This window comes from Haemaphysalis longicornis, unplaced genomic scaffold (assembly GCF_048455015.1).
Source record: "Haemaphysalis longicornis isolate Haplotype H1 unplaced genomic scaffold, Haemaphysalis longicornis Haplotype H1 scaffold_10, whole genome shotgun sequence".
Lineage (NCBI taxonomy): Eukaryota > Metazoa > Arthropoda > Arachnida > Ixodida > Ixodidae > Haemaphysalis > Haemaphysalis longicornis.
Genome location: NW_027526204.1, coordinates 34839249 through 34864693, shown reverse-complemented (window position 1 = coordinate 34864693; position 25445 = coordinate 34839249). Strand labels below are relative to the sequence as shown.

Sequence of the window (25445 nt, the reverse complement as noted above, 5' to 3'; positions counted from 1 at the left end):
CCGTGACGACAGCGGATTCCACGGGCCTACTTAAACTCCGGAGAGCCGCCAAAAGTCCGGGGCACGACGCCGCAACCCGCAGTATGTTGACGCCGCTCCTGACATTGCAGGTTGGTTACTGCAAACTTACTAAAGAATTTAAGAGCGGCAATCGTTTTCTTGTGGCGGTGTCGTGCCCCCACGACTTTAACTGGTTGTGCCGCAGTGACACCAGAGACTGGCTATTTTGGTTTGTTAACCGTTGTACGTCCGCGGTGTGCCATGTTGCATTGTCACAATTGCTGCTAGCCCTATCAGGCGACGTGGAGTCGAACCCAGGCCCTGATAGCATTCAGGAATCTAGTACGCCGATCGACGCCGGAGATATCTCTGCTGTCATGCAGATGCTCACCAGGCTCGCGTCAGGTCAAGAAAGAATTTTGTCGGATTTAGCGGACATACGGACTAGACAATTCGCCACTGACGAAAAAGTGAAGAGCTTGACTGAACGTGTCAATCTTCTAGAACAAGCTCGCTCGCAGTCCAGTAACTCTTCGACCGATTCCAAAGCCCCGTCTGCAGAAATAGCTGCTTTGAAAGCTTACACGGATGATTCCGAAAATAGGCTACGAAGGAACAACCTTCTCTTTTTTGGTTTTGAGGATAACCCGTCCGAAACCTGGAAACAAGCCGAAGAAACAGTTGTTGCGTTCTGCTCTACTAAGCTAGGTGTATCGCTTGACCCACTGAATATTGATCGAGCGCATAGACTGGGCTCTTACAGTGAAGATAAAAACCGCCCCATAATAGTTCGCTTTGTTAGATTCAAAGATAAAGATGCGGTGTTGGGGCGGGTCCGAAGCTGAAGTCCAGTGACATTTCCATCAGGGAAGACTTCTCTCGTTCAGTGCGCTTAGCCCGCAGGAAACTTACCGAATTTGCAAAGGCTCGCTCTTCCTCCTATAAATTAAGGCATGATAAGCTTCGTATGGACGGACGAGACTTCCTTTACGACGCTGATACGGATGTTGTCGTGCTGCAAAAAAGTGAACTTGAAACGGAGTCGAGCAATCCCTGTTACTGCAGTTAGTGATGCCGTCAACGTTCCTCGATGCAGCCTTATTAAGTATGAGCCATGCCGTCCTTCACTTCTAAACATTATGCTTATCAATTGCCGAAGCGTTAAGAACAAAACCGATGAGTTAACAGGGCTCGTATCATCTTTTGGCCCTGACATTGTTTTCGGGTCTGAATCTTGGTTGGATGAATCGATTTCCAGCTCTGAAGTATTTCCTGCGGAATATGTGGCCTATCGCAAAGACCGGAATACGCACGGTGGGGGCGTTTTTGTTCTGGTCAAGCACAGCTTGCCAAGTTTCGTAGTCAACTTTGAGGCTAACAGCTGTGAATCTGTTTGGTGTAAAGTTGTTCTCGAACAAAACAAACAGCTTACAGTTGGAGCATTTTACCGTCCGCCTAATGACAACAGCAGCCATACCTTTAATACCCTCTCTCAAATACTACTTACGGTTTCAACTGATTACTTTCTCGTCGGTGGTGACTTTAATATGCCGGATGCGCAGTGGATTAACAAACTTCCAGTACTTCCTTCGCGCTCATCCCTGTCGTTGGCTTTTTCCGATCTTTTTGCAACACATGGTCTTTATCAATTCGTGGAGGAACCAACACGGCGTCATAGCAATGCCGCTTCCACCTTAGATCTTCTGATATCAAACTCTCCTTCGTTGCTTCAATCTGTTTCCATAGTTCCCGGAATAAGCGACCATGATGCAGTGGTTGCCCGTCTCGTTGCTTCCAAACCGTACATACCGCCTCTGAAACCCAGGAAAGTTTATTTCTTTGATAGTGGAAATTACTCTCGTATTTCTGAAGCGCTTGAGTCAAGCTTCGATAGTTTCTCAGAACAAAGCAGCACTGTATCTGTCTCTGAGTTATGGCTGCTGTTTAAAGAGCAACTTTTAAAGCTCATTGACTTGCATATCCCCTCTAAGCTTCTTTCTGCGAAACACCGAAAAAATAAACCTTGGTTTGATAAACCCATTAAGGTTCTACTTAATAAGAGGAATCGTATATTCAAACGGTATAGAAAAAATCCCGATCCACTGCAAATTTCTAAGCTTCGACAGCTTGGTTCCGAAATCAAGGTCAAAATCACAGAAGGAAAAAAGCGGTATTTTGACTCTCTTGGTTCTAGAATTAAAGAAAATCCAAAGGAACTCTGGAAACTGGTGAAATCTAACAGCAAAGATGATGTTGGTATCCCTCCGTTAATCCACAATAGTGCAGCTGTTACCAATGATAGAGATAAATCAAGCTGTTTTAATGATTACTTTGTCTCAGTGTATTCCACGCTAGTACCTCAACATCTTCCAGACTTCTTGAGCAACGCACTTGATGATATGCCGGATATTGCTATTCACTACTCTGGAATAGTCAACCTTCTCCAAAAATTAAAACCACACTCGGCACCAGGTCCAGATAGGATAAAAATCTTGTTTTGAAATCCGGCGCACATGCCATCTCAGAGTATTTAGAAGTACTGTATCACAAATCTCTTGAAACCTCAGAATTACCTGAAGACTGGAAGATGGGCGACATTGTTCCGATTCATAAAAGTGGGCCCCGAGACAGTGTCATGAACTACAGACCCATATCTTTAACATCTGTGTGCTGCAAAACCCTGGAGCACATAATTTACACTAACATCTTTACCCACCTTCAAAACAACAGTTTCTTTGTTCCGTACCAACACGGGTTTAGAGCTGGTCATTCAGGCGTAACTCAGTTAGTGGAATTTACCCATGACATATTTACATCATTTGATAAAGGTTTACGAACAGACTGCATACAATTAGATTTCCAGAAAGCGTTTGACAAATTGTCCCATGTTCTCTTACTCCATAAGCTTTCACTTCTTGGTTTACCAGATAACATCCTTTTTTGGCTCAAAAACTATTTGACAGGACGTTTACAAAGAGTGGTAATTAATGGCGCAGAATCAGAATATGCATGCGTATCTTCTGGCGTTCCGCAGGGTTCCGTCTTAGGTCCACTTTTATTTCTTATATATATAAATGACATTGGCACAGGAATCACTTCGCAAATCCGGCTGTACGCAGACGATTGTGTCCTTTACAGAGAAATTAATAACGACTCTGACCGAGTAGCATTACAGACAGACCTAAATAAAATTTCTTCATGGTGTGACAGGTGGCTTATGTCCCTGAACATCTCAAAATGCAAGCATATTTGCTTCACGCGCAAGCGTCAACCAATCGGTACACAGTACTGCTTGAACGGCTCCCCATTATCATAAACAAGCGAAGCAAAATACCTAGGTGTCACGTTTTCCGCCGATCTGACATGGAATCGTCACGTTCAAAGCATCACTTTAAAAGCAGGACGAGTACTAAATTTCATTAAACGGAACTTTAAGCACGCGCCAATAGATGTCAAGAGAACACTTTACCTAAGCAACGTTCGCCCGATTCTGGAATACGCGGCCGTTGTGTGGGACCCGCACACACAAATTCTTGTCAATAGCTTAGAAAGGATACAGAAACGCGCAGCCCGATTCATAACCGGCATTTACTCATTTCAAAGCAGTGTCACAGAAATAAAACGGCACATATGTTTGGAAGATCTTTCACTGCGCCGTGTTGTTTCCCGCCTCTCTTTCCTTCGAGATGCCGTCTTCAATCGCACACCACTAAACAAAGAGACTTATCTACAATCACCAACATACATATCCGGGCGCCGCGACCACTTACTCAAGATAAAAGAAATGTGCGCGCGCACAACCACATACCAAAACTCCTTTTTTCCCCGTACAATACGCGATTGGAACCTGCTGCCTCCTGAACTAATCGAAGTTGCTTCAGATGTGACGTTCCCCACTGCCCTTCAAGAATATATTTATGGATAAAAATGTACTCGCCACTTGAAACTTTCTTTGATTTTTATGCTTTGCATTGTTAGCCAGCGTGCTGTGTAAATGAATGTATCTTGTTACCTGGCCGATATTTGTTTTTAATGCTGTCTCATGTGCTCCCTCAGAATGTACCACATGTGTGATTAGTATTGTACTTACGGTCTGCAGTGTGTGGCTTACTAACGCAAACCTTGTATGTTTTCTTACAATTGTTTTTTTTTCTTTCTTCAACTTTTCAAAGAGTGTGCAATGTTGTAGTTTATATCGATTATTTGTCCCCCCTACTATAATGCCCAACGGGCGAAGTAGGTATGCAAATAAATAAATATAAATAAGACAAAATCACATACACCATGATACAACACCTACACCCAGACACTCTTGAAACACTCTTACACCTATACAATAAAATATGGCTTTCGGGGCACATTCCTCGCTCTTGGAGGGAGGCCATAGTAGTGGCTGTCCTAAAGGAAGGGAAGGACCCTTCCTCTCCTGCCAGTTATCGCCCCATTGCCCTGACAAGCTGCCTGTGTAAGCTCTTCGAGAAGATGATAAACAGGAGACTTGTGTACTTCTTAGAGTACAATGGTCTTCTCGAGAACTGCCAGGCGGGCTTCAGGGCGGGGCGATCTACCAACGATCAACTCGTTGCGTTAGAGTCTTATATCAAAGATGCTTTCTTCCACAAGCAGTACTGCATGACGGTCTTCTTTGATCTTGAAAAGGCGTACCATACTGATTGGCGGTACGGCATCCTTAGCGACTTGAAGTCCTTTGGCATGTCGGGTAACATGATGAACACGCTTGCCAGTTACCTGTCTGAAAGAACGTTTCGCGTGCGAGTTGAAACTGCACTTTCTAGGGTTCATGTGCAGGAAAACGGCGTGCCGCAAGGTGGAGTTTTAAGTTGCACCCTTTTTATTGTAAAAATGAACTCTCTTCGGAAGGCTCTGCCACCAACCATTTCCTGCTCAATCTATGTAGACGACGTGCAATTATCCTTTAAGTCTTGTAACCTGTCTATCTGCGGGCGCCAAGTCCAGCTTGGTGTTAACAAGCTAGCTGGCTGGGCAGATAGCAACGGTTTTAATTTTAATCCAGTGAAGTGTACTTGTGTTTTGTTTTCGAAAAGGCGCGGCATTCGGCCGGATCCAGACATCAAACTCAATGGTGTCTCAATTCCAGTCAGAAATGAACACAAGTTTTTAGGTGTAGTTCTTGACGAAAAGCTCTCGTTCATTCCACACATAAAACAACTTAAACATAAATGCTTAAAGGCCATGAATATACTCAAGGTTCTCTCCCACTCTTCATATGGGGCTGACAAACAACTTCTTTTACGTGTTTTTACCAGCCTGATAGGTTCACGATTAGACTATGGAAGCGTTGTTTATGGGTCAGCAAGTAAGACATCCCTCAAAATGCTGGACACAGTGCTTCATCTGGGGCTCCGGTTGGCATGTGGCGCCTTCCGGACTAGCTCGGTCGAAAGCCTCTATGTGGAGTGTAATAAGTGGAACCTACAACGTCAGCGAGCATACACAGATCTTCTTTTTGCTTTAAAAATTTTATCTATGCCACACCATCCTTTTAAATCGGCTTTTTATGATACGTCTCAGACTGCACTACTATTAAACCGACCATCGTTCTCTGCGCCCTTCTCTTACAGAGTTAGAGAGGAAGCATCAGAGCTTTCTGTCTCCTTTTTAGACACCATACAAAGTTCTCAAACAGATTTTATAGCACCATGGCATCTCCGCCCTGTATCATGCGACACATCCTTCACACATGTAGATAAAAACCGAGCTCCCACATGTGCAATTCTGCAGCACTTCTTGTATTTGCAGCAGAAGTATCAATTTTCTGAATTTTATACGGACGCCTCTAAAACTGCCACCTCTGTGTCCTGCGCGGCGCATGGGCCCGGCCTTAATGTCACTAGAACTCTTAACAGTAATACCAGTATCTTTACGGCAGAGGCTTATGGTGTACTTCTTGTTGTTAATCATATCCTTCAAAGTCACATCCCACAATCCATTATATATACAGACTCCCTCAGTGTCGTGCGGGCGTTGTCGTCAACAAAGTCTTCAAAAAATCACGTTGTAAATCTAATAGTCAAGGGTATTATGTCGGTGTATGTACGCAAATTTGAACTGGTTCTTTCCTGGGTCCCTGGCCACAGTGGTATAGCCGGGAACGAAGCAGCGGACCGAATGGCTGCTGCTGCTACACTCTCGAATACAGTAGACATAACCACATTACCCTACACCGACGTGAAACCACACATCAGACAACAACTTCGCAAAACATGGCAAACACACTGGAGTGAACAAACAGACAACAAGTTACACGTAATAAAACCACACTTGGGACCATACACTACCGACACACGTAATAGATACACTGAAGTCGCCTTGGCTAGATTACGGATAGGGCACACTCATGCAACGCACTCGCACCTTCTCACGGGGTCTCCAAGACCTCTGTGCAGCAGGTGCGGAGAGGCGCTATCCGTGATCCACATCCTCATACAATGTAAGGCACTCGACATTACACGACGAAAACACTTCCCACAACTACACACACGACATATTCCACCACACCCGTCATACTTCTTAGGAGATGATGCCATGTTCTCTGTTCAGCGAACCTTAAGGTTCCTATCTGAAGTTCATTTCTTACAACTCATCTCTTATCACCCATAGTTTTACCCCTGGTCCTATACACCAGCCACCGTATTTATCTTTTAACCACTCACGTTCTTCACCCTGGCCCTTTACACCAGACGTGCTCATAGTATTTAACTGACTTTATCCGATTTCCCTCCTTATCAAATAACTTTGTATTTGGCGCTCTTTGCCCATGTCGGCCTTGCGCCATTAAACTTAAACCATCATCATAATTGACCTCACATCATTATACAAATGAAACAGTCGTTGCATAGGAGAACAAACTTTGTTCCCAACACATTTAATTCTCGAAATAGCTTATAAGGTACCCACACGTCAAACTCTCTCACTCAGTCACACGATGCAAATAGTTAAACAGAAATATAAAATCTGCATCCTTCCTTCTCTTGGACAGTGTTACCAAGTGCAATTTATCCAAAATGATATTATAGTAGTAATACGCTCTCCAATCAAAATGCCTATCATAAACAATTCTAACAAAACGTCGTCGAACATCTTCAATCTTCGCAGCCTGGCTTGCATACAAGTTTTTCCATAGGATAGACCCCAAAGGAAGTTTCGGAATGACCAAGGACAAAAACAAACGTTTGAGGCACGACACATTATGGAAAGGACGTGTGATGCTTGATATTACTCCTAACTGACTGTATGCCTTTTTAACAAGCTTTTCAATGGGCACATGAAAACGTTGAACTGACAAAAATCCGTAGGTCATGACACCCATCAACCCTTCTCAGGGTGCATTGATCTAACAAGTATTCATATCTAGGGCTCCGCGTTCTCGGTTTTATCCGGAAAAATCCGGTAAACATTTGCGGGTAAAATTTTCGACAATTCGGATTTATCCGATAAGCTCCAATTTCAAGGGCCAAAATGACCTGGTTCCGTTCTTTATCCAAAAGGCAAGTTCTAAGCGCTTATTGATACATCCTTTGGTTTGACCGATGTAATGTTTACCGCGTGTCGACAGTATGTAGGAGACCGCAACCATCGCATCTTTAATAACGACATTGTCGTGCACGAAGCGAGAGACGTCAACAGGTCAACGAATGCACTTGCCCCGGGAGCGGGAGATGGCTTCTTGATATACGATCCCCTGGCGACAGTGGCGCTAGGGGGCCCAGACAGCTCCCAGTGGGGAAGACAGCTCCCAGTGCCAACCGCAACACGATGGAATTCTCTTTTCAATGCTCTGAAGTTTATCAATGAAGTCCCGAAAGGGAGGGTGGACGCTACATTCGACGCACTTTCGTTGCCACGATTGCAGCAAGAGGAATACTGTTTCATTGACGAATACTGCAAGGTGTATTTCTATTATTTCTTCATGATTAAGCAGTGCGTTTATTGTATTTCTTTATTTTTTATAGGCGATGTACGCTGTGACGACAGCGCTGGACATCTTGCAAGGAGAACAATACATGTACATGGGCGTCTTACAGCCAACGCTTCACTCTCTGCTGTGCTACCAGCGGTGCCTCCCGCCGCTAAAGCAAACCCCTTGCTAGCGCCCTTCAGAAGGCGGTCACGAAGCGGTGAGCGAAATATTGTTCCATCTCATCACGTGATCCCGCAGGGACGCACAAGCGTGCGTACCAAAGGGAGTGTGAATGGGGAGTGTGAACCACTGTTAAAAGAAGTTAAGGTTCTGCGCAGGTACAGCAACACGAAGGGACAGGATGTTTTAGAGGCTCACCATATAAGAAAGAAGGGAGAAGGATGCATGAGTGGCACATCGGTGTTTCTTCATAAAACAGAGATTAGGTATCTTGACATGTGTCTGTAGCGTTGTGATAGAGCTGCCTGTAAAGATTGGATTTTTTGTAGGAATGCGCATGTGTGACCAGATAATAGTGCACTTATACTTGTGTGATCTGTTCAATAAAGTTTAGTTGAGAGTTTGCGCTCGTCCCGTCCGTCCTGTGTGTGGTGTCTTTTTCGCGCAAAGCCCGTGTTTATTCACCAAGATGCACCAACTCGCCCAACAACAAGTTCTTCTCTACCAAAGATAGCCTGTGTTTTTATATAACTTGTACCTCGAAGTTAAACCTCCACATCAGTACCGTACATTGTTCCTGTAACCTCCGTCAACAGAGGTTTTCTCAAGTCCTGGAGGATACCAGTCTTGCCCTGGCAGCGGCAGTCCATCCCAAGTTCAAGCTCTCCTGGATGGTAGAAGAGCGGAGAGCGGCAACATTTCACCTTCTCGAGGAAGAGCGCCGAGCGCTGGAAGCATCTTCCAGTGCAAATCCGGCAACTGTTGACGGAAGGGACGAAGATAACGAATTCTTCTAGCTGCCGCAAGCCTCTCCATCATTCACCGAGGTGCAACAGTGGGTAAACAATCCAGGAACACGTCTGAGCGAGCTGTCGAAGTTCCCCAAGATAAAGAAGATCTTCATACAGCGGAATACGGGGATTATATTAGCTGAACCTCTCTTTAGCAGAGGACGTGACGTATTCGGCATCAAGAGAGCGAAGCTCTCTGATTCCAACTTTCGAAAACAACTAATTCTATGCTACAATGATGTTTGCAAATAACTTTGTTACAGCGAGAGTGCAGCAACAAAAAAAAATAAAGTTCCTTATAATGGATAGAAAACTTCTGTAATAAAAAAAATGAGGCACGCAGAACAATTATTGGTTTGGGCATGAGTGTGCATCATTTTAGGTTCCCCTCGTTTAGGCTTTACTACAGGTAAATTTTACTTTTTTGTTCTTTAATGCATGGAAATTTTAGAAAACTTCAACAGACAAGAAACTTAACACACAATATGAACCTTAACAGATAGCAAAGGGCAAGGGCATCAGTCGAACAAAGATCAAAACTCAGGCAAGCAAACACACACATCCAAAAGAGGCAACCACTCTGGTGGATCACTCTGCGCAGCATTAACGCTCCGCACCAACGCCGCCTGTTCCCGAAAAATGCACTTGGTCGGCCTAGGGGGTTCCGCATGCCGATCAGTCATGCGGCACTTCCTCAAGCTAAACAATCCTAGGAGAACGAAAACGTCATATGGCACCCGAATAACATCTTCAAATGGCAGGAAGCGAAAGGTGTACAGGATGATGTCAATGTCCTTTTTTAGTGTCCGCTGCAAAACGTCCCAGAAGAACACAGCGTCCCGGCACAACACAAAACAATGATCAATTGTCTCTGGTTGATTACAGAGGCGACAATTGTCCGACCAAGGAATAGACATTCCTTTTTCGCGCAGCCTTGTCTTAACTGGGAGTGTGGAAGAATGAAGCTTGAAGAAAAATGTTTTTGCATTTGGGGGGATACACATGCTCATTACGTGTTTTAAAACATTGCTTTTCTGGTGGCCTAAGTAAGGCTGGTGATAAACAGGCATCGGGAATAGACTTTCAATAAGAGTGTTCGTCATAGTTTTCCTTGACATGCTGAACAGATATTCCAAGGAAAACCGCGCGGTAAGAAAGTTAAATGACTCCACGACCTCTTTGAGAAATCCCCATGGAGGCTTCGTATTGACTTCGCCCGTACATACAAGCAAAAAAGGAAAATGGAAACTTATGCACTGCTGAAGTACAGTTAGTAAAAGTGGGTGATCAACCAATCTGTAGAAGAAAAAACGAGACACAAGTTGGTGCACAAACAAATGCATGAGCCCAACACCCCCTGCCTTTAAAGGAAGAAACAAGTTGTCCCTGCGCATAGGTTCCCATTGAGAGCCCCACACAAATGTTGCAAAAACTCTATGTAGGGCCTGAACTTTTGCTCGCGCACAGTGAAGCACTTGAAGCACATAAAGGAGCTTTGTGGCAAGGAAGACGTTACACACTCTTGCACGTGCAAACAAAGAGAGGTCTCGCCCATTCCATGCCTGCGATGCGCGCCTAAAGGGACCCTGCAACACTTGCCATCGACTACTAGTGCTGTATTTTGGGATAAAGTCTATTGTCCCAGAAATCTCCTCCCGCAAGAATTATGAAAATCCATTCACAATTAACGAAACTACGCGCGATGAGAAATCGCGCATAATCGTTCCCTCTCAACTCGAGCGCGGACAAGGCGACGAAAGCTGCGCGCTCTCTCCCGGAGAGGGGGGCGGCTCGCGGCGTTCTCTTCGGCGGCCTTCGATATATCACATGCCGGGTAGTTTTCTCCTTTTCTCCGCAACGTGGAGGGGCCTATTTCCGGTCTGGTGCCACAAAAAAGCAGGCATGGGTGCCTGCTCGCAAGTGCGCGCTCGGGCTGGTAGGGCGTTTTTGAAGCAATAAACGTTTGTAGTCGAGTGGTCCCGTTGAAAGGGAAGTATGGAGCTCATCGCTCGAACTCCGCGCGCACTCAAAACAAAATAAACGGCAAAACTGTGCCTACAGGTTCAGGAAGAGAAGAGGTTCGTACACAGCGATGACGACGACGGAAATGAGAGAATCTAGCCGCGAAGTTTATTTATTTATTTATTATTTATTAGTAATACCCTCAGGGCCAATGGCATTATAGAGGGGAGTGGGTACATTCATAAGAATAACGAAAAAAAATCAGCGAGAGAAATACATATCAAACAAACATCTTATCAAAATTAGGCAAAACAAAAAGAAACGCAGCAAGCAAGCATAACTGTACACAACAAGCAAGAATTACGCAATGTTGACTATGGCATTTTTGAAAAGCGCGTGATTTACTATGGTTGCTGTAGGAGAGGGAAGGCGATTCCATTCTAATGACGTACGAGGAATAAACGACTGAGAAAAAGCGGTCGTTCGGGTTCGGGATGTTCGGGTTGGGCGACTCCTGTCCACTTCGGGCGGGAGAGCTCTCGCTCGCGTAGCGGGCGCTCCGCATTCCGACGCGTGAGGGCGCTCGTCTAGCGGCCGCGTGGCGCGGGAGGGTATTAGTCGAGCGCGCGCCGTCGTCGAGAGCAGTCGCTGGTCCTGCATCTCGATAACGATGATGGCGGACCGGGCAACGGTACCAGCAATAACGAGTCAAATATCTTTCTTTGTAGACGGAAAACGGCACCGGGATCTGATACGTCTAAAGAAACATTATAAAGTAGTAGTTCCGTACCAATGAACGCTTCAGATAAAGAAATGGCACAATCTCTGTCATCGCTTGGGTCAAGAGAAAGGTGTCGGCCATCTGTGGAGCATTTTTCAAAGCTTGGCGGGCAAGACAATTTCAATAGTTCATATTGTTGACGAGTTTATGTTACAGACATGTAGCTACGATGTTGAGGACGAGAGTATACACACGTTCTTCCCCCACGCCATGTGCGATAAGGCACAACTGTCCCGTCTCCCCGGCCTCTCAGTCCCCAACCCACAAGAGTCGCTTGACGAACCTGTCAGCATGGGCGAGCTCCAGGTGTCTCTGGGACAAGGCAAACCTCGCTAAGCCCCTGGCTAGAACGGGGTTACGGGGCAAGACCTCCGTAATCTTCCTGCTTCGGTACATGAGGTGCTTCTCAAACTGACCAACTCCTCCTGGGAGCAAGGCCAAGTAGCCGATAATCTGTAGCTTACGATAATTCACCTCATCCCCAAACCAGGTAAAGACTCGCGCCAAACAAAAATGTGTGACCGATCGCAGTAACACCGAGGATATGTAAACTCATATAGTGCCTAATCAACAACCAAATGCAATATAACCTAGAACAAACAGCGTGGTTTCACCCGGCACAAACTGCAGCAACCTCCGCGAATGTGAAACCTGGGAAGATCCAAGCATGTAGTGTGCAAGTATGCAGAGAGATTTTGCCACTCTTGCCTATCTTGAATCTCTCTTGTCTCTTTTATCTCTCAATCGGCGCACCTCGCGCACAGATTGGGCAGCGGAGAAGCCTTGGTGGGAGGAGCAATCCTGGGCTTGCTGAGGCGGCGGCGCTCTGTCTTGAGATGAACCGGATTTAGCCAGTTTGCATGCCCTATGTTCCTAAGTTTGTGGTAGTCGCAGGGGTCAAGGCGAGTGCAGTGCAATTCTCGCGCATTGCCCTGGGGCTCATCCTCGGTGATTAACAAGTCCCCGGGAACAGGTAAGTATGCCTTTTCTTGCTTCGACCAATAACTTGACCCCATCAGTCCTATCCTCGAGAGCCGGCGGTTACTTGAGTATAGCACAAATTATAACCCGATTGTCATCTTCTCCTTGCGCTTGGCGATTGCTGGAGCGGACAGAGAGCGTGCCAAAAATATTTAAATCAGGTTATTTTATTTTGAACAAGTTCTGTGCATTGTACACTTTAGTATGCATTACGTGCTAGCGCAAGGCATTGAAAAACGAGTGTCCCAGTGTGTTAGTGCCGTGACTAGATGAAACAACGACGGCAGGAGACGCCCACAGTCTTAGCCCCTAGTGCACTTCGCCCCTAAAACCTACAACCAGTGCATACTGCCGGTTAAGACATACGCAGCTGAAACTTGGAGCCTTACAAAACAACTCGCAAGCAAACTTAAATCGACTCAATGGGCCATGGAACGAATAATGTTAGCAAGAACACCCAGGGACAGGAAGCTAGCTATCTTGATCAGAGAAAAAACTAGAGTTCGCGATATCACAGCTCAAATCAGGAAAAAGAAATAAACTTGCACTGGCCATGTAGTGAGACGAACCGACCACCGGTGGAAAATTATGGTTACAGAGTGGATACTAAGAGATGGATGTAGACAAAGGGCAGGCCTTTAATCAGGTAAAGGGGTGAGATAAAGATATTCAGGTATAAACTGTGGACTCGAGCAGCGAAGGACAGGAGTGGTTAGCGGTCAATGGGAAAGGATTTCGTCCTGCAGTGGACCTGAGTGAGCTGATGATAATGATTATGACGTTTAAATTGAGGTAGCCGTTCGGTATTTAAAGTTCTACTGAAAAAAAAGAAGAAAAGGGCCAAAAGCAATGAATCAGTTCTACAGTATTTGGTCAGTGTAGAAGATTCACGCTACCACTTACTTTGATTGGATTTTATTACTAGTTCCACTTATAGGTTGCTATGCACCGATTACTTATTGAGCCCCATTCCTCCAGCTGCTGTGGGTCTGACCCTGGCCACAGTCGGTAGTGGGTCAAAAATTTGGTGACTGGCTCCGCTTTGCCGACTTTCGGCTTAAAGCAACACGAAAAGTAAGCAACAAACTGACATTCCTAAATTCATAGGGCGTTGATTTTAACTCATTTTTACCCTAATCTCTGCCTAATAAATTTTTATGAGGCATACAGAAGACATAACTCAGCTACAAGCAACTTTGACGAGCAGTCACTAACCTCTAGAGAATGGACCTTGGACTTAGAAGACTAAAGTTGTTCTGAATCAGTCCATTCCCCAGGTTGTTCTAAAAAGTCCATTCCCCAGGCCTCCAGTGGGTCCCGCACCCCAAGGAGGCCCTGGTGGAACGAGGACTGCAGGCAGGCGCGAGAGGCCCAGAACAAGGCGTGGGGTGTCCTTCGCCGGTACCCCACGTCAGACAACCTCATTTCTTTTAAACGGGCAAAGGCTTTTGGGAAGCGAGTGCGTCGTGAGGCGAAAAGGGAGAGTTGGCGCACCTTCCTCACTTCCATCAATTCGTACACTGATACACACAAAGTCTGGACACGAATACAAAAACTAAAAGGTCAACAGACACACAGCCTGCCCCTGGTTAGTACAACAGGGGACACACTGGAAGACCAGGCTAACACACTTGCACAACACTTCGAACACGTGTCCAGTTCAGCACACTACACAAACACTTTCATAAAACACAAAACATCTTTGGAAAAGAAGTCCCTGCGTGATATCAACAAGTCGCACACTTCTTACAATTCTTGTTTTTCAATTCATGAGCTGAAGGTTGCTCTGAGCACATGTAAGACGTCAGCTCCAGGTGCACGACGCCGCAACCCGCAGTATGTTGACGCCGCTCCTGACATTCCAGGTCCTGGCGTGCTGGCTGCCCGCGGGCATGCCCGCACTCCAACCTGCCCCGTTCGTGCTCGCCCCTGCCGAGCGCCTCCCTTCCGTGCGGTTGCCTGCCGACGCTCGGAAACGCAGCACCTCGCCTCCTCCACTCGTGCACCTGCCTCCGCTGACCAGCCCCTCTTGGCTTCCGAGCTCCGTGACGACAGCGGATTCCACGGGCCTACTTAAACTCCGGAGAGCCGCCAAAAGTCCGGGGCACGACGCTGCAACCCGCAGTATGTTGACGCCGCTCCTGACATTCCAGGTCCTGGCGTGCTGGCTGCCCGCGGGCATGCCCGCACTCCAACCTGCCCCGTTCGTGCTCGCCCCTGCCGAGCGCCTCCCTTCCGTGCGGTTGCCTGCCGACGCTCGGAAACGCAGCACCTCGCCTCCTCCACCCGTGCACCTGCCTCCGCTGACCAGCCCCTCTTGGCTTCCGAGCTCCGTGACGACAGCGGATTCCACGGGCCTACTTAAACTCCGGAGAGCCGCCAAAAGTCCGGGGCACGACGCCGCAACCCGCAGTATGTTGACGCCGCTCCTGACATTGCAGGTTGGTGACTGCAAACTTACTAAAGAATTTAGGAGCGGCAATCGTTTTCTTGTGGCGGTGTCGTGCCCCCACGACTTTAACTGGTTGTGCCGCAGTGACACCAGAGACTGGCTATTTTGGTTTGTTAACCGTTGTACGTCCGCGGTGTGCCATGTTGCATTGTCACAATTGCTGCTAGCCCTATCAGGCGACGTGGAGTCGAACCCAGGCCCTGATAGCATTCAGGAATCTAGTACGCCGATCGACGCCGGAGATATCTCTGCTGTCATGCAGATGCTCACCAGGCTCGCGTCAGGTCAAGAAAGAATTTTGTCGGATTTAGCGGACATACGGACTAGACAATTCGCCACTGACGAAAAAGTGAAGAGCTTGACTGAACGTGTCAATCTTCTAGAACAAGCTCGCTCGCAGTCCAGTAACTCTTCGACCGATTCCAAAGCCCCGTCTGCAGAAATAGCTGCTTTGAAAGCTTACACGGATGATTCCGAAAATAGGCTACGAAGGAACAACCTTCTCTTTTTTGGTTTTGAGGATAACCCGTCCGAAACCTGGAAACAAGTCGAAGAAACAGTTGTTGCGTTCTGCTCTACTAAGCTAGGTGTATCGCTTGACCCACTGAATATTGATCGAGCGCATAGACTGGGCTCTTACAGTGAAGATAAAAACCGCCCCATAATAGTTCGCTTTGTTAGATTCAAAGATAAAGATGCGGTGTTGGGGGCGGGTCCGAAGCTGAAGTCCAGTGACATTTCCATCAGGGAAGACTTCTCTCGTTCAGTGCGCTTAGCCCGCAGGAAACTTACCCAATTTGCAAAGGCTCGCTCTTCCTCCTATAAATTAAGGCATGATAAGCTTCGTATGGACGTACGAGACTTCCTTTACGACGCTGATACGGATGTTGTCGTGCTGCAAAAAAAGTGAACTTGAAACGGAGTCGAGCAATCCCTGTTACTGCAGTTAGCGATGCCGTCAGCGTTCCTCGATGCAGCCTTATTAAGGATGAGCCATGCCGTCCTTCACTTCTAAACATTATGCTTATCAATTGCCGAAGCGTTAAGAACAAAACCGATGAGTTAACAGGGCTCGTATCATCTTTTGGACCTGACATTGTTATCGGGTCTGAATCTTGGCTGGATGAATCGATTTCCAGCTCTGAAGTATTTCCTGCGGAATATGTGGCCTATCGCAAAGACCGGAATACGCACGGTGGGGGCGTTTTTGTTCTGGTCAAGCACAGCTTGCCAAGTTTCGTAGTCAACTTTGAGGCTAACAGCTGTGAATCTGTTTGGTGTAAAGTTGTTCTCGAACAAAACAAACAGCTTACAGTTGGAGCATTTTACCGTCCGCCTAATGACAACAGCAGCCATACCTTTAATACCCTCTCTCAAATACTACTTACGGTTTCAACTGATTACTTTCTCGTCGGTGGTGACTTTAATATGCCGGATGCGCAGTGGATTAACAAACTTCCAGTACTTCCTTCGCGCTCATCCCTGTCGTTGGCTTTTTACGATCTTTTTGCAACACATGGTCTTTATCAATTCGTGGAGGAACCAACACGGCGTCATAGCAATGCCGCTTCCACCTTAGATCTTCTGATATCAAACTCTCCTTCGTTGCTTCAATCTGTTTCCATAGTTCCCGGAATAAGCGACCATGATGCAGTGGTTGCCCGTCTCGTTGCTTCCAAACCGTACATACCGCCTCTGAAACCCAGGAAAGTTTATTTCTTTGATAGTGGAAATTACTCTCGTATTTCTGAAGCGCTTGAGTCAAGCTTCGATAGTTTCTCAGAACAAAGCAGCACTGTATCTGTCTCTGAGTTATGGCTGCTGTTTAAAGAGCAACTTTTAAAGCTCATTGACTTGCATATCCCCTCTAAGCTTCTTTCTGCGAAACACCGAAAAAATAAACCTTGGTTTGATAAACCCATTAAGGTTCTACTTAATAAGAGGAATCGTATATTCAAACGGTATAGAAAAAATCCCGATCCACTGCAAATTTCTAAGCTTCGACAGCTTGGTTCCGAAATCAAGGTCAAAATCACAGAAGGAAAAAAGCGGTATTTTGACTCTCTTGGTTCTAGAATTAAAGAAAATCTAAAGGAACTCTGGAAACTGGTGAAATCTAACAGCAAAGATGATGTTGGTATCCCTCCGTTAATCCACAATAGTGCAGCTGTTACCAATGATAGAGATAAATCAAGCTGTTTTAATGATTACTTTGTCTCAGTGTATTCCACGCTAGTACCTCAACATCTTCCAGTCTTCTTGAGCAACGCACTTGATGATATGCCGGATATTGCTATTCACTACTCTGGAATAGTCAACCTTCTCCAAAAATTAAAACCACACTCGGCACCAGGTCCAGATAGGATAAAAATCTTGTTTTGAAATCCGGCGCACATGCCATCTCAGAGTATTTAGAAGTACTGTATCACAAATCTCTTGAAACCTCAGAATTACCTGAAGACTGGAAGATGGGCGACATTGTTCCAATTCATAAAAGTGGGCCCCGAGACAGTGTCATGAACTACAGACCCATATCTTTAACATCTGTGTGCTGCAAAACCCTGGAGCACATAATTTACACTAACATCTTTACCCACCTTCAAAACAACAGTTTCTTTGTTCCGTACCAACACGGGTTTAGAGCTGGTCATTCAGGCGTAACTCAGTTAGTGGAATTTACCCATGACATATTTACATCATTTGATAAAGGTTTACGAACAGACTGCATACTATTAGATTTCCAGAAAGCGTTTGACAAATTGTCCCATGTTCTCTTACTCCATAAGCTTTCACTTCTTGGTTTACCAGATAACATCCTTTTTTGGCTCAAAAACTATTTGACAGGACGTTTACAAAGAGTGGTAATTAATGGCGCAGAATCAGAATATGCATGCGTATCTTCTGGCGTTCCGCAGGGTTCCGTCTTAGGTCCACTTTTATTTCTTATATATATAAATGACATTGGCACAGGAATCACTTCGCAAATCCGGCTGTACGCAGACGATTGTGTCCTTTACAGAGAAATTAATAACGACTCTGACCGAGTAGCATTACAGACAGACCTAAATAAAATTTCTTCATGGTGTGACAGGTGGCTTATGTCCCTGAACATCTCAAAATGCAAGCATATTTGCTTCACGCGCAAGCGTCAACCAATCGGTACACAGTACTGCTTGAACGGCTCCCCATTATCAGAAACAAGCGAAGCAAAATACCTAGGTGTCACGTTTTCCGCCGATCTGACATGGAATCGTCACGTTCAAAGCATCACTTTAAAAGCAGGACGAGTACTAAATTTCATTAAACGGAACTTTAAGCACGCGCCAATAGATGTCAAGAGAACACTTTACCTAAGCAACGTTCGCCCGATTCTGGAATACGCGGCCGTTGTGTGGGACCCGCACACACAAATTCTTGTCAATAGCTTAGAAAGGATACAGAAACGCGCAGCCCGATTCATAACCGGCATTTACTCATTTCAAAGCAGTGTCACAGAAATAAAACGGCACATATGTTTGGAAGATCTTTCACTGCGCCGTGTTGTTTCCCGCCTCTCTTTCCTTCGAGATGCCGTCTTCAATCGCACACCACTAAACAAAGAGACTTATCTACAATCACCAACATACATATCCGGGCGCCGCGACCACTTACTCAAGATAAAAGAAATGTGCGCGCGCACAACCACATACCAAAACTCCTTTTTTCCCCGTACAATACGCGATTGGAACCTGCTGCCTCCTGAACTAATCGAAGTTGCTTCAGATGTGACGTTCCCCACTGCCCTTCAAGAATATATTTATGGATAAAAATGTACTCGCCACTTGAAACTTTCTTTGATATTTATGCTTTGCATTGTTAGCCAGCGTGCTGTGTAAATGAATGTATCTTGTTACCTGGCCGATATTTATGCTTTGCAATGTTAGCCAGCGTGCTGTGTAAATGAATGTATCTTGTTACCTGGCCGATATTTGTTTTTATTGCTGTCTCATGTGCTCCCTCAGAATGTACCACATGTGTGATTAGTATTGTACTTACGGTCTGCAGTGTGTGGCTTACTAACGCAAACCTTGTATGTTTTCTTACAATTGTTTTTTTTTCTTTCTTCAACCTTTCAAAGAGTGTGCAATGTTGTAGTTTATATCGATTATTTGTCCCCCCTACTATAATGCCCAACGGGCGAAGTAGGTATGCAAATAAATAAATATAAATAAGACAAAATCACATACACCATGATACAACACCTACACCCAGACACTCTTGAAACACTCTTACACCTATACAATAAAATATGGCTTTCGGGGCACATTCCTCGCTCTTGGAGGGAGGCCATAGTAGTGGCTGTCCTAAAGGAAGGGAAGGACCCTTCCTCTCCTGCCAGTTATCGCCCCATTGCCCTGACAAGCTGCCTGTGTAAGCTCTTCGAGAAGATGATAAACAGGAGACTTGTGTACTTCTTAGAGTACAATGGTCTTCTCGAGAACTGCCAGGCGGGCTTCAGGGCGGGGCGATCTACCAACGATCAACTCGTTGCGTTAGAGTCTTATATCAAAGATGCTTTCTTCCACAAGCAGTACTGCATGACGGTCTTCTTTGATCTTGAAAAGGCGTACCATACTGATTGGCGGTACGGCATCCTTAGCGACTTGAAGTCCTTTGGCATGTCGGGTAACATGATGAACACGCTTGCCAGTTACCTGTCTGAAAGAACGTTTCGCGTGCGAGTTGAAACTGCACTTTCTAGGGTTCATGTGCAGGAAAACGGCGTGCCGCAAGGTGGAATTTTAAGTTGCACCCTTTTTATTGTAAAAATGAACTCTCTTCGGAAGGCTCTGCCACCAACCATTTCCTGCTCAATCTATGTAGACGGCGTGCAATTATCCTTTAAGTCTTGTAACCTGTCTATCTGCGGGCGCCAAGTCCAGCTTGGTGTTAACAAGCTAGCTGGCTGGGCAGATAGCAACGGTTTTAATTTTAATCCAGTGAAGTGTACTTGTGTTTTGTTTTCGAAAAGGCGCGGCATTCGGCCGGATCCAGACATCAAACTCAATGGTGTCTCAATTCCAGTCAGAAATGAACACAAGTTTTTAGGTGTAGTTCTTGACAAAAAGCTCTCGTTCATTCCACACATAAAACAACTTAAACATAAATGCTTAAAGGCCATGAATATACTCAAGGTTCTCTCCCACTCTTCATATGGGGCTGACAAACAACTTCTTTTACGTGTTTTTACCAGCCTGATAGGTTCACGATTAGACTATGGAAGCGTTGTTTATGGGTCAGCAAGTAAGACATCCCTCAAAATGCTGGACACAGTGCTTCATCTGGGGCTCCGGTTGGCATGTGGCGCCTTCCGGACTAGCTCGGTCGAAAGCCTCTATGTGGAGTGTAATAAGTGGAACCTACAACGTCAGCGAGCATACACAGATCTTCTTTTTGCTTTTAAAATTTTATCTATGCCACACCATCCTTTTAAATCGGCTTTTTATGATACGTCTCAGACTGCACTACTATTAAACCGACCATCGTTCTCTGCGCCCTTCTCTTACAGAGTTAGAGAGGAAGCATCAGAGCTTTCTGTCTCCTTTTTAGACACCATACAAAGTTCTCAAACAGATTTTATAGCACCATGGCATCTCCGCCCTGTATCATGCGACACATCCTTCACACATGTAGATAAAAACCGAGCTCCCACATGTGCAATTCTGCAGCACTTCTTGTATTTGCAGCAGAAGTATCAATTTTCTGAATTTTATACGGACGCCTCTAAAACTGCCACCTCTGTGTCCTGCGCGGCGCATGGGCCCGGCCTTAATGTCACTAGAACTCTTAACAGTAATACCAGTATCTTTACGGCAGAGGCTTATGGTGTACTTCTTGTTGTTAATCATATCCTTCAAAGTCACATCCCACAATCCATTATATATACAGACTCCCTCAGTGTCGTGCGGGCGTTGTCGTCAACAAAGTCTTCAAAAAATCACGTTGTAAATCTAATAGTCAAGGGTATTATGTCGGTGTATGTACGCAAATTTGAACTGGTTCTTTCCTGGGTCCCTGGCCACAGTGGTATAGCCGGGAACGAAGCAGCGGACCGAATGGCTGCTGCTGCTACACTCTCGAATACAGTAGACATAACCACATTACCCTACACCGACGTGAAACCACACATCAGACAACAACTTCGCAAAACATGGCAAACACACTGGAGTGAACAAACAGACAACAAGTTACACGTAATAAAACCACACTTGGGACCATACACTACCGACACACGTAATAGATACACTGAAGTCGCCTTGGCTAGATTACGGATAGGGCACACTCATGCAACGCACTCGCACCTTCTCACGGGGTCTCCAAGACCTCTGTGCAGCAGGTGCGGAGAGGCGCTATCCGTGATCCACATCCTCATACAATGTAAGGCACTCGACATTACACGACGAAAACACTTCCCACAACTACACACACGACATATTCCACCACACCCGTCATACTTCTTAGGAGATGATGCCATGTTCTCTGTTCAGCGAACCTTAAGGTTCCTATCTGAAGTTCATTTCTTACAACTCATCTCTTATCACCCATAGTTTTACCCCTGGTCCTATACACCAGCCACCGTATTTATCTTTTAACCACTCACGTTCTTCACCCTGGCCCTTTACACCAGACGTGCTCATAGTATTTAACTGACTTTATCCGATTTCCCTCCTTATCAAATAACTTTGTATTTGGCGCTCTTTGCCCATGTCGGCCTTGCGCCATTAAACTTAAACCATCATCATAATTGACCTCACATCATTATACAAATGAAACAGTCGTTGCATAGGAGAACAAACTTTGTTCCCAACACATTTAATTCTCGAAATAGCTTATAAGGTACCCACACGTCAAACTCTCTCACTCAGTCACACGATGCAAATAGTTAAACAGAAATATAAAATCTGCATCCTTCCTTCTCTTGGACAGTGTTACCAAGTGCAATTTATCCAAAATGATATTATAGTAGTAATACGCTCTCCAATCAAAATGCCTATCATAAACAATTCTAACAAAACGTCGTCGAACATCTTCAATCTTCGCAGCCTGGCTTGCATACAAGTTTTTCCATAGGATAGACCCCAAAGGAAGTTTCGGAATGACCAAGGACAAAAACAAACGTTTGAGGCACGACACATTATGGAAAGGACGTGTGATGCTTGATATTACTCCTAACTGACTGTATGCCTTTTTAACAAGCTTTTCAATGGGCACATGAAAACGTTGAACTGACAAAAATCCGTAGGTCATGACACCCATCAACCCTTCTCAGGGTGCATTGATCTAACAAGTATTCATATCTAGGGCTCCGCGTTCTCGGTTTTATCCGGAAAAATCCGGTAAACATTTGCGGGTAAAATTTTCGACAATTCGGATTTATCCGATAAGCTCCAATTTCAAGGGCCAAAATGACCTGGTTCCGTTCTTTATCCAAAAGGCAAGTTCTAAGCGCTTATTGATACATCCTTTGGTTTGACCGATGTAATGTTTACCGCGTGTCGACAGTATGTAGGAGACCGCAACCATCGCATCTTTAATAACGACATTGTCGTGCACGAAGCGAGAGACGTCAACAGGTCAACGAATGCACTTGCCCCGGGAGCGGGAGATGGCTTCTTGATATACGATCCCCTGGCGACAGTGGCGCTAGGGGGCCCAGACAGCTCCCAGTGGGGAAGACAGCTCCCAGTGCCAACCGCAACACGATGGAATTCTCTTTTCAATGCTCTGAAGTTTATCAATGAAGTCCCGAAAGGGAGGGTGGACGCTACATTCGACGCACTTTCGTTGCCACGATTGCAGCAAGAGGAATACTGTTTCATTGACGAATACTGCAAGGTGTATTTCTATTATTTCTTCATGATTAAGCAGTGCGTTTATTGTATTTCTTTATTTTTTATAGGCGATGTACGCTGTGACGACAGCGCTGGACATCTTGCAAGGAGAACAATACATGTACATGGGCGTCTTACAGCCAACGCTTCACTCTCTGCTGTGCTACCAGCGGTGCCTCCCGCCGCTAAAGCAAACCCCTTGCTAGCGCCCTTCAGAAGGCGGTCACGAAGCGGTGAGCGAAATATTGTTCCATCTCATCACGTGATCCCGCAGGGACGCACAAGCGTGCGTACCAAAGGGAGTGTGAATGGGGAGTGTGAACCACTGTTAAAAGAAGTTAAGGTTCTGCGCAGGTACAGCAACACGAAGGGACAGGATGTTTTAGAGGCTCACCATATAAGAAAGAAGGGAGAAGGATGCATGAGTGGCACATCGGTGTTTCTTCATAAAACAGAGATTAGGTATCTTGACATGTGTCTGTAGCGTTGTGATAGAGCTGCCTGTAAAGATTGGATTTTTTGTAGGAATGCGCATGTGTGACCAGATAATAGTGCACTTATACTTGTGTGATCTGTTCAATAAAGTTTAGTTGAGAGTTTGCGCTCGTCCCGTCCGTCCTGTGTGTGGTGTCTTTTTCGCGCAAAGCCCGTGTTTATTCACCAAGATGCACCAACTCGCCCAACAACAAGTTCTTCTCTACCAAAGATAGCCTGTGTTTTTATATAACTTGTACCTCGAAGTTAAACCTCCACATCAGTACCGTACATTGTTCCTGTAACCTCCGTCAACAGAGGTTTTCTCAAGTCCTGGAGGATACCAGTCTTGCCCTGGCAGCGGCAGTCCATCCCAAGTTCAAGCTCTCCTGGATGGTAGAAGAGCGGAGAGCGGCAACATTTCACCTTCTCGAGGAAGAGCGCCGAGCGCTGGAAGCATCTTCCAGTGCAAATCCGGCAACTGTTGACGGAAGGGACGAAGATAACGAATTCTTCTAGCTGCCGCAAGCCTCTCCATCATTCACCGAGGTGCAACAGTGGGTAAACAATCCAGGAACACGTCTGAGCGAGCTGTCGAAGTTCCCCAAGATAAAGAAGATCTTCATACAGCGGAATACGGGGATTATATTAGCTGAACCTCTCTTTAGCAGAGGACGTGACGTATTCGGCATCAAGAGAGCGAAGCTCTCCGATTCCAACTTTCGAAAACAACTAATTCTATGCTACAATGATGTTTGCAAATAACTTTGTTACAGCGAGAGTGCAGCAACAACAAAAAAAATAAAGTTCCTTATAATGGATAGAAAACTTCTGTAATAAAAAAAATGAGGCACGCAGAACAATTATTGGTTTGGGCATGAGTGTGCATCATTTTATGTTCCCCTCGTTTAGGCTTTACTACGTGTAAATTTTACTTTTTTGTTCTTTAATGCATGGAAATTTTAGAAAACTTCAACAGACAAGAAACTTAACACACAATATGAACCTTAACAGATAGCAAAGGGCAAGGGCATCAGTCGAACAAAGATCAAAACTCAGGCAAGCAAACACACACATCCAAAAGAGGCAGCCACTCTGGTGGATCACTCTGCGCAGCATTAACGCTCCGCACCAACGCCGCCTGTTCCCGAAAAATGCACTTGGTCGGCCTAGGGGGTTCCGCATGCCGATCAGTCATGCGGCACTTCCTCAAGCTAAACAATCCTAGGAGAACGAAAACGTCGTATGGCACCCGAATAACATCTTCAAATGGCAGGAAGCGAAAGGTGCACAGGATGATGTCAATGTCCTTTTTTAGTGTCCGCTGCAAAACGTCCCAGAAGAACACAGCGTCCCGGCACAACACAAAACAATGATCAATTGTCTCTGGTTGATTACAGAGGCGACAATTGTCCGACCAAGGAATATACATTCCTTTTTCGCGCAGCCTTGTCTTAACTGGGAGTGTGGAAGAATGAAGCTTGAAGAAAAATGTTTTTGCATTTGGCGGGATACACATGCTCATTACGTGTTTTAAAACATTGCTTTTCTGGTGGCCTAAGTAAGGCTGGTGATAAACAGGCATCGGGAATAGACTTTCAATAAGAGTGTTCGTCATAGTTTTCCTTGACATGCTGAACAGATATTCCAAGGAAAACCGCGCGGTAAGAAAGTTAAATGACTCCACGACCTCTTTGAGAAATCCCCATGGAGGCTTCGTATTGACTTCGCCCGTACATACAAGCAAAAAAGGAAAATGGAAACTTATGCACTGCTGAAGTACAGTTAGTAAAAGTGGGTGATCAACCAATTTGTAGAAGAAAAAACGAGACACAAGTTGGTGCACAAACAAATGCATGAGCCCAACACCCCCTGCCTTTAAAGGAAGAAACAAGTTGTCCCTGCGCATAGGTTCCCATTGAGAGCCCCACACAAATGTTGCAAAAACTCTATGTAGGGCCTGAACTTTTGCTCGCGCACAGTGAAGCACTTGAAGCACATAAAGGAGCTT

General features: G+C 45.6%; 1 protein-coding gene and 1 pseudogene across 5 annotated transcripts in view; one reads left to right on the top strand and one right to left on the bottom strand.

Moving 5' to 3' along the window:
- Window positions 1–25445, bottom strand: part of LOC144158373 (uncharacterized) — a 641189-nt gene that overhangs the window by 59323 nt on the left and 556421 nt on the right. The window lies entirely within an intron of this gene.
- LOC144157696 (uncharacterized) lies at window positions 5815–9165 on the top strand (annotated as a pseudogene).